This window comes from Mirounga leonina, unplaced genomic scaffold (genome assembly GCF_011800145.1).
Source record: "Mirounga leonina isolate KUSES-001 unplaced genomic scaffold, KU_Mleo_1.0 Mir_176, whole genome shotgun sequence".
Classification (NCBI taxonomy): domain Eukaryota; kingdom Metazoa; phylum Chordata; class Mammalia; order Carnivora; family Phocidae; genus Mirounga; species Mirounga leonina.
The window spans coordinates 45,386,204-45,395,347 of NW_023270454.1; positions in this window are offsets into that span (position 1 = coordinate 45,386,204).

The following is a 9,144-nucleotide window of genomic DNA, read 5'->3' on the forward strand; positions in this document are numbered from 1 at the left end:
TGTTCAGTTTCCAGATGTCCTTCGCTGGGCTGAGACTGGCTGGCAGTGGGCACCATATCAGTCATGCCTCCTGGACTGCAGCTTGTCTACTGCTGGGCTTCTATCCAAAAGACAAAGAGTTGAATTGGTTTTCAGAGCACCTTCCACAGGAGCCAAGTGTGCTATAGCCAGAGACCAGTTTCTGGTCCTCTTACAGTGATTTTTCAGTCCCTCCAGCATTAGGGTGAGAGCCTGATCCTTGCTAATCCACCTCTCTCAAGGTGGCCACATCAGAAAGTGGCTAACTAATAGCTGGCTCATTCTTTCCACCTGAGAATGTTCTAGAAACAGAGGCACTTCTTATTGGATGCTTTGTCCTTCCTGGCAAAGCAAAATGTGGTGAAAGCTCAAATGCAAAGAGAAAAGATCTATTGCCATTCATTTCCTTTTCTCAAATACATAACAAAGTTAAAAACAAGGTCCTTATTTTCCTTTTTCCTAAGGTAAGATAATCAAAATGGTATAAAGAAATTCCCTTGTCCCCTAATAGCTCATGATCTGTTAAGGGAGATAGCACTGTGATGATCAACGCTTGACGAATAGTGTCAGGAAATAACAAGTAGCTCACTAGTTGTCAACTCCTCTCGTGGAGGATCAGGATGTTTCCTCTTCCTCAGAGATACACTTTGGGGTTCCTCAGGGGGCACAGGACACTAGATAGGGTTAAAAATGTGCCAAGTGGTTTTTCATTTCCACATTTTATTAAAATGGAATTTCACTGTGAAATAATAAAGGAGAATGAAAAATACAATTTTAGCAGGTTTTTTATCAAAAATTTTTAAAAAGTTTCTTTTCAATCAGAAACCTCCTAGCTTGCCTACTTTTCATAACACACCTGATCCCTTCACTGAGAAATTTACTTCCCTCAGTCTCTGTGTTACTTGTGTAGCAATTTACAAAAGAAAGATTTTTGTAATTAAAGAGCCTTTTTTTCCTATAAAAGTACCCTAAAAAAAAAAAAAAGCAAAAAACAAAGTACCTACAGCACTGAAACAGGAACACTGTTTCCTTCTCTCCCTTCAAACCTTTCTCTATCCTTGATCATAATTGCCTAATTGCACCCATTCTTTATATATCCCTCTGTGCCTTCTTAGCAGTTCCCCAGGTGGTTAGAAATGTTATTTGAAAGACACAGATACAGATGCATGTTATGCAATTAATAGGCCTTCACTAAGTGGAACCAATAGACCATTAAAATGAATTCAAGCTCTCTCTCTCTCCGTCTTTCTTTCTCCGGCAGTACCTTGACCCAGTGGCTAAAGAGAGATGAAAATCCTGCTCTTCAATTCCACTCTGTCTTAAGTGCCAAGGAAGAACAGGCCACAGATAATGATTTCTTGCTCTCAGCAGCAAATGTGCAAATACTTCCATCCTAAGTACGCCTCCTGTCGATGCTCCTGAATCAGGAGTTGCACCATGTACAATTGAAAATGGAATAATTTGCCTACTGCAACCCAGAGAGAGGCAGTATCTTGCAATAAATGGCCTGGCCAGATAAATAATAAAGTAAAAATGGACCCGAAGCTGCCGGGATTTTTGTTTGCAGGAAACAGGATAACTCTAAGCAATTTATGGCACTGTTTTCCAGCCAGAGTCCGGGGGCTATTTAGTTAGTAATGGCAATAACAGAAATGGCTTCACGTCTGGATGGAGCCACAGGTGCTAGGCAGAAAGAGAGCAACAGATATTAAAAGATGTCAACTGCCAGCACGAGTTGCTTGTGCTTGTGGTGCCGGGAAAATGGAGCGTGCCAGGAGCCCAGGCGGCGAGAGGAGTGGCCTTCTGGAAACCTCCGAGGCCCACGACAGCTCGGATCCCCTGGGTCCCCGAGATACTTGCTGGGGAAAGAGAGAAGGAATAATTTATGAGCACTGGAGGCCTGATCTGTTAACACATTATTATTTTTTTTTTGTCAGGCGGGGTAATTACTGACCTGACAATATTATGGATATACGTTCAGAGTAACAAACATTCCTGGGGTGACGGCAGGAAGTACAGGTTGCCAAAGTGACCAGTCTACTCTTGCACATGTCCTGGAGCAGAAAGGAAGAAATGCTGAACTTTCTGAGGTGTTAAAATACAAGGGAGATTATTTCCCCGGAGATTTCTCCAAAGATTATGCGGTAGCAAATTTTCTTTTTTTTTAAGATTTTATTTATTTATTTGAGACAGAGAGCATGAGAGGGAGGAGGGTCAGAGGGCAAAGCAGACTCCCTGCCGAGCAGGGAGCCCGATGCGGGACTCGATCCCGGGACTCCAGGATCATGACCTGAGCCGAAGGCAGTGGCTTAACCAACTGAGCCACCCAGGCGCCCCGCGGTAGCAAATTTTCAAACCTTCCCAATATCAGATCGTACTCGTGAGATAATAGTATTAGTAGCTTCTACTTAGTGAGTGCTTGCAAGGTGCAGGCGTGCCAATGATTTATGTGCTTTATTTTATTCATTACTCATAGTGACCTTCTGAGGCAGGAGCCATTATTACCTGCATTTTATCGATGAGTGAAGTAAGGCATAGGAGACTAAATAACTGGGAAACAAAGTTGGTACGTGTGGCGTCAGGAGTCAGACCCAATTTTGTCTGATCCCAGAGCTTGAGCTTGAGCAACCATGCCATATTGTCTCGTGTATTGATAATAATAAAACCACAAATAACAATTCTAGCATCCTCGGCTAATATTCATTCAGTGCTACTGTAACAAACAACCCCAAGTGCTTAGTGTTATAACACAATACATTTTTTTTGAGTTTTTTCTTTTTCTTTCTTTTTCTTTTTTCGGCCACCACATGTCACAGCCCAATCAGGTTAGCAGAGGGCAGGTGTGGTAGAGTAAAGGGGTTCTGCTTCATATAGTCACTCAGAGCCCCAGGCTTCTTCCCAGTGAATGTTCAGCATGTGGAGTCCAAAGTTATCATACAAGGAAAGGGAGAGATGATGAGAAAGGCACACCTGCTCCTAAGTGCCTTAGTCCAGGAACTGACACAAGCCTTGGGCTCACCCTGTTGTTGGTAGTTAGTTACATGGCCCACCTAGATAAAGGGTTGTGGCAAAATGTAGAGTACCTGTGCCCAGCGGGAGTAAAACATTTGGTGAGTGTCCAGTTCATCCCTGACTTAGCATTTTACCTGCATTAGCTCTATTTCACACCAGCTTTATGAAGTTATTATTCCCATGGTAAAGATGAGGAAACAGAACAGGGAGGCTCCGCTATCTTAAGATCACATAGTCAGTAAATGTTAGAGGTGGGATTTTGAGAGGAAACTGATAGAATCTCTCACACAGCGAAAACGAAAATTTGTAAAAAGCCTTTCTACTGTATTTATTGATCACTTAATGGAATCATCACCAGCATTTTCCTCTACAATCATTCCCTATATCCAATAGCTAGTTCTCAATCTCTGCCCATTTAGTATAGTTCTCCGAATGAGCTCTGTTCTTCCTTATCTCAGGGCCTTTGCATGAGCTGCTGTTCCTGTTTCTCAACTGGGGTCTCTCTGATGTATGCTTCACATCTCAGCTGAGATACCACTTCTCCAGAAACTCTCCTCTGATTTCAAAACCTGGGTTAGGGATTCTTCTCTAAGCTTCCTTAGCATCCCGGATTTCCCTTAACATAGCACTTGCCGCACTACGTTTTAACTTTTGATGAATGGATCAGTCTCCTTTGATGTAGTCTAAGTTCCATCTGGGTGGAGATTTTGTTTGGCTTGCTCATCTCTGTATCCTAGCATCTAAGATTCCTGGCACATAGCAAGAGTTCAAAAAATATTTGTTAAATGAATGAACGAATAGTGACTCCCCCGGTATTCTGAACCTACCCTTACCCATCCACGACTGTAGCCTGAATAAGTTGCTATTCCTTCTCTTATGTATCGGAAATATCCAAGTGAGCCTGAGTACTTAAATGTGGCAGGCACTGTATTAAGTCCTGGGCAGATTTAAAGAAGAAAAACACTCATCCTGAAACCCCAAGGAGCTCCCAATCTGGGGATTGATAGAGATCTATAACTCTGAATTATGATATGATATGATCCATGTCACTGGAGTGGGATGTGAGAATGAGGTCTTGCAAGAGCTCAGGGAAAGGAGGGGTTGGGGAAGAAGCTGTGTGGGGAAAGGGACCTATGAACCAGACTTTAATATATTAAATAGAGATAGAAAGGAAGGTCATCCAAGGCATAGTAGATCATATCACACAGGACAAACAGGGAAGATAGAAAGATTTCCTTTTTGAAGAATACAAGAAGACAAACAACCCAACAGGCACATGATTTGAAGAGATTTCATGAAAGAAGTTGTAGGAATGGCCAATAATACATGCAACGATGCTTGACATCATTAGACATGAAGAAAAGACAAATTAAGATCACAGTGGGACATATCTATGTACCCACTCGAATGGTGAATATTAAAGAGAATTACATACCAAGTGCTGGCTGGTGAGGAAGTGGAAGACCTGAACCCTCACGCATTGCTGGTGGGAATATAATGGTCTAATCATTCGGGAAAAGATCTTGGCCAGCTCTAATAGGATTAAACATATCTTTTCCCTAAGACTCAGAAATTCCACTCCTAGATATTTACACAAGAGAAATGAAAATATATATCCTCCCAAAGATTTTTACACACGTGTTCCTAGCAGATTTACTCAAAATAGTCAAATTCCTCAAGTAACCCAAATGTTCCTCAATAGGAAAATGGATAAACAAATTGTAGTATATCCATATAATGAACTGTTTCTCAGGAATGAAAAGAAACTACTTACATACCCAACAGGATGGCTGACCTCAACACATTATTCTGAGTGAAAGAAGGCAGACATAATGAGTATAAGCTGTATTATTGCATTTATATAATATTTTAGAATGGGCAAAACTAATCTATAGTGATAGGAAGGCAATTCATGGTTCCCTGGGGTCAGAGGTTGGGAGTGAACGACTGTAAATGGGCATTAGTGAGAATTTGGAGGTGATGAAAATATTCTTGATTTCACTAATAGTTACATCGCTGCATGTATCTGTCAAAATATCAAACTATATCTTGGGTAGCAGAAACAATGAAGTCCATTACAGAGATTATTTTTGATTCAAGCAAACAGCACCATTTGTTGATTCCCAAACACCATGTGCATTAGAGTCTTGATAACACTGTTCCCTCTGCCAGGAATGTCCTGCCTGCCCCATTTTTGTTGGATGAAGTTCTACCAGCTTTCATCACATCCTTTCAATGATGTCAGTCTATCTAATTAGATGATCTTGAGCTGCCCTGCCTCTGAACCTTGTAATTATTTTCTATCTTTCTTTCAGGCTTTTTTTTTTTTAATTCTGCCTTGCATTCTATTTATTTGTGCCCCTTACTTGTCTTGTTCTCCAATGATCTATAAGCTGCCCGAGGGCAAGTGCTCTCTACCTTCAAGAGCACATTGCCAACAATGCATGTGAGAGTGGGTGTTCAGGATAGGTTTGCTGACATCAATCAATTGCAATGAATTGTTTTGCAAGTCTGATCTGAGACATGTGTGAAATCAGTTTTTTTTTTTTTTCACATGGAGATACATTTGAAAGAGACCCACTGTTTTTCACTGTTGTTTGTACCAGGTGTTCACAATGGAATCAGGAGGATTTGCCCTTGGATTACATTTTAAAATTGAAACAGCTACATGTGAGTTGAGCCCAGAAAGATATATGACAGCTTTATAGAGGCATGTGGTGGTTGGGTCATGAAATGAAAGGGTTGCTAATATAAAACTATTATTTGTTCTGGGGAACTTCTAAAACAAAGGAAAAATAATTTTGCTTTTGTAAAACATGAAAGTTGATAGATGGTAATTACTTTCTGCTTGACTGCAATTATGACTTCATAACACAATACAGTATATTAATGACTATGCTGTGTTAATTGGAGAAACAGGTGTATTAAGAATATCTATTAACTGCCAAATTCTATACAGATATTTGTTATTTTAATAAGGCTTTTCACATATATTACTTTATTTAACCATGTTTCCAGGTCTTATAAGTCCCATAAACTGCAAGAGATATTTTAATCCTCAAGAAGAATCTTTTCCATAATTAAAAAGTTATTTGGATAAGTAACTTAACCTTAGTTTCTTTACCTGCGAAACAGAATAATAAATGTTTCTTGGTGATGTATAGATAGCAGATCTACACACAGAACCTTTCTTTACAAAGGATAAACCTTAACTCTAATTATCTACCTAACTCTTAGCCACATAATTGCTAGTGCATATAATTGTGCTTTCTCCGCCACCAGAATTCAATATATATGTTTATAAGATTTAAGGCTATAGGTACCGACTTGAATAAAGTAGTAAGTTTATAATAAAATGTATCCAGCAACATGGAAAAAAAGGAGTATCTATGAGATTTTAACACTGGTAATATATTTGTATCCTTAACTCTAATGGAAAATGGCGTGAAACATTATGTTTCCACACCATGACTTTTATCCTCAAAGCTAAAGAATTTGAGCAGTGAGTTTATAGCTTATCAACACAGAGAATCAACTAAGTGACAGATTTTTTAATACAATTTGATGCAAGAGATGCTAAACTTGAGATGGGAAAGACGCAAATGCTGTAGCCCCTGGTTACAGAGGAGAGAAAACTAACCCTATGGCTCTCTCCTAGTGCCTCCCGACCATCACTGTCTTGGCTGTGAGGTTGCTCAAAGGTGTTCTGGGTGTTAAGTAGATTTAGACACAGATTTAAATTTTGGATTTTATGATTTTAGAGCCCAAACTTTTTTTCTGGGTTTATCAGGCCTTTGTGTGGTTCTCTGCATCTGTGTCTGTTTCTCAGTTGTGTTGAGGGACATCATCACATTATACCCCTTGGGAGAGCGGATCAGAGAAACCGGACAACACAGTTAATGGCATCTCCCCTACCTTCTCTCTCTTTTTAAAAAAGATTTTATTTATTTATTTGACAGAGAGAGAGAGACAGCGAGAGAGGGAACACAAGCAGGGGGATTGTGAGAGGGAGAAGGAGGCTCCCCGCGGAGCAGGGAGCCTGATGCGGGGCTCGATTCCAGCATCCTGGGATTATGACCTGAGCGGAAGGCAGATGCTTAACGACTGAGCCACTCAGGCAACCCCCTACCTTCTCTTTTTCACACATCATGCTCAGTGTCCCCCACTGGCATACTAGTGAGGATCCTGAAGTAATCATCACAATGAAAGTAGCCCACACTTATTGAGTGCCAGTGGTATGCCGAGCCCTTTGCATACAATCCTATAGGTGGGTATTATCATTATTCTCCCTTTTTTACAGGTGAGCAAACTGAGACTTGGTTTAAATAAACTGAGCCAGGTGTACACATTAGTAAATATTAGGATTCAAACCACAAATATTTTCTTACTTTCAGGTCACTGCTGTGATCTTTGGCCCTAAGATGAGATTAGAAAGAGCTGAACATATTATCACAATTTAACCAAATAGGATTTATAAACACACAACCTGATCTGAAAGCTTTTTGCTCCAGATGGGCATAGTGAATTCATATATAGCCAAAGTGGGAAGCACTGTTCTTATTTTTCCATCTTCAAATTAAAGTTATAGCCTTTTGAGGCTACATAAATATACAAATATCATCAATATATTTGCTCTCTTAGTCTTTGGACTTGAAAGTCTAGTTTTAACAAAAATCTGTCGATGCACGTTTAACAGATTCAATGTATATACACCCCATCTTCAGAATGTATAAGGTTATGATTTTACATATTTGTCATAAATGACTGCAGCATCCATATATTATTGGAGTGAGCTTTTCTAATGGGGATAAATGTACTGCACTGTGGACTCTCAAGATGGCAAGATACACAACTCATGCTCAGTGAAGCAGGGGGAAATATATTATCCCTCTGCCATGCTGTGACTTGCATATATTCCATTCGAGCTTCATGAGGGCATTAAATCCAGAGAGAGATCAAAAGAAAATACAGACTTCCACTGCTTTTACAGCAGTTTCTGTTGGCTCAACGCTATTTGCAGAGTGCAAAAGTCTCAATTGCTTCTTCAAAAGAAAAATGTTGTTAAAACATTATATTCCATGAGTTTTTTCTCTTGCAGGGGTTACATTTCCCTAATTTGCCTGAAAATCCAGGGAGATTTTTAATAAATGATAACTCAAGGGAAAAAGTTCTACTCCTGTTTAATAACGATGGAGCGTGGAAAAAAATTTAAAAAGTTACTTACAAATTATTGCAATAAGTTCAAAATTGTATTTTCTAACGACACAATTTTCACAAAACTTGCTTCAAATAATTGTTTATGTCTGGCTTATTTCCTTCCATTCTTTTGTTGTTAGCACTTTACAAACAAAAATAAAGGTGCCCCAGGTTAATTAATAAAATCTATGGGCAAATACTGTTCACTTTCTTCAGAATAGCAAAACAAAACAAAAACAAACATAATGTGGGGAGTAATTTTTATAAGAGTTATCATTTTCAATTTTTGTATTCTGCATAGTACAGTAGACTGTTCAAGCCATTGAAATTGTGGAGCAGGGTGAGGGTTCCAGAGGATTATAGAAAGTACTCAGCAATGCCTCTTTGCTTCACATACCAAACTAATCCTGGTGTCAGAACCGTGTTGTTGAACCAGAGAGATCAAGCATTGTGATTGCCTACCTCTGTGGAAATGTAAGTGTGAAGAGAGGTGTTAAAACTCTGGGTAGCAGTCCTCTTGACAATACAAAACAAGCTTCAGGATGGCATTAAACTAAGGGATGAAAGCCAGAAATTCTGCATTCTAGCCATTGTAGATTCTACTACTATGACCTCTGAAACAAAGAGATGGCATTTTAAGTGAGAATTTTGCATTTGCACAGGAAACTTGACAGTAGCTTTAGTCTAAAAAAGAGAAAACTGAGGCTGAGGGTCTATCAGACATGATTAAGTTCAGTTGGCACGATAGAGATATAGTTGTCTCTCACACTGTTGAAGGCTGAGGTTTGTAGTCCAGGGCTGTGGTGGGCACTACACAATGGCTAGGAACTCAGGTTCTTTCCACCCAACTGCTTTGCCTTTCTTAGGGTGGTTCAAAATGGTGACTGGAACTCTAGCTAACATGGTGAAAAGAATTAA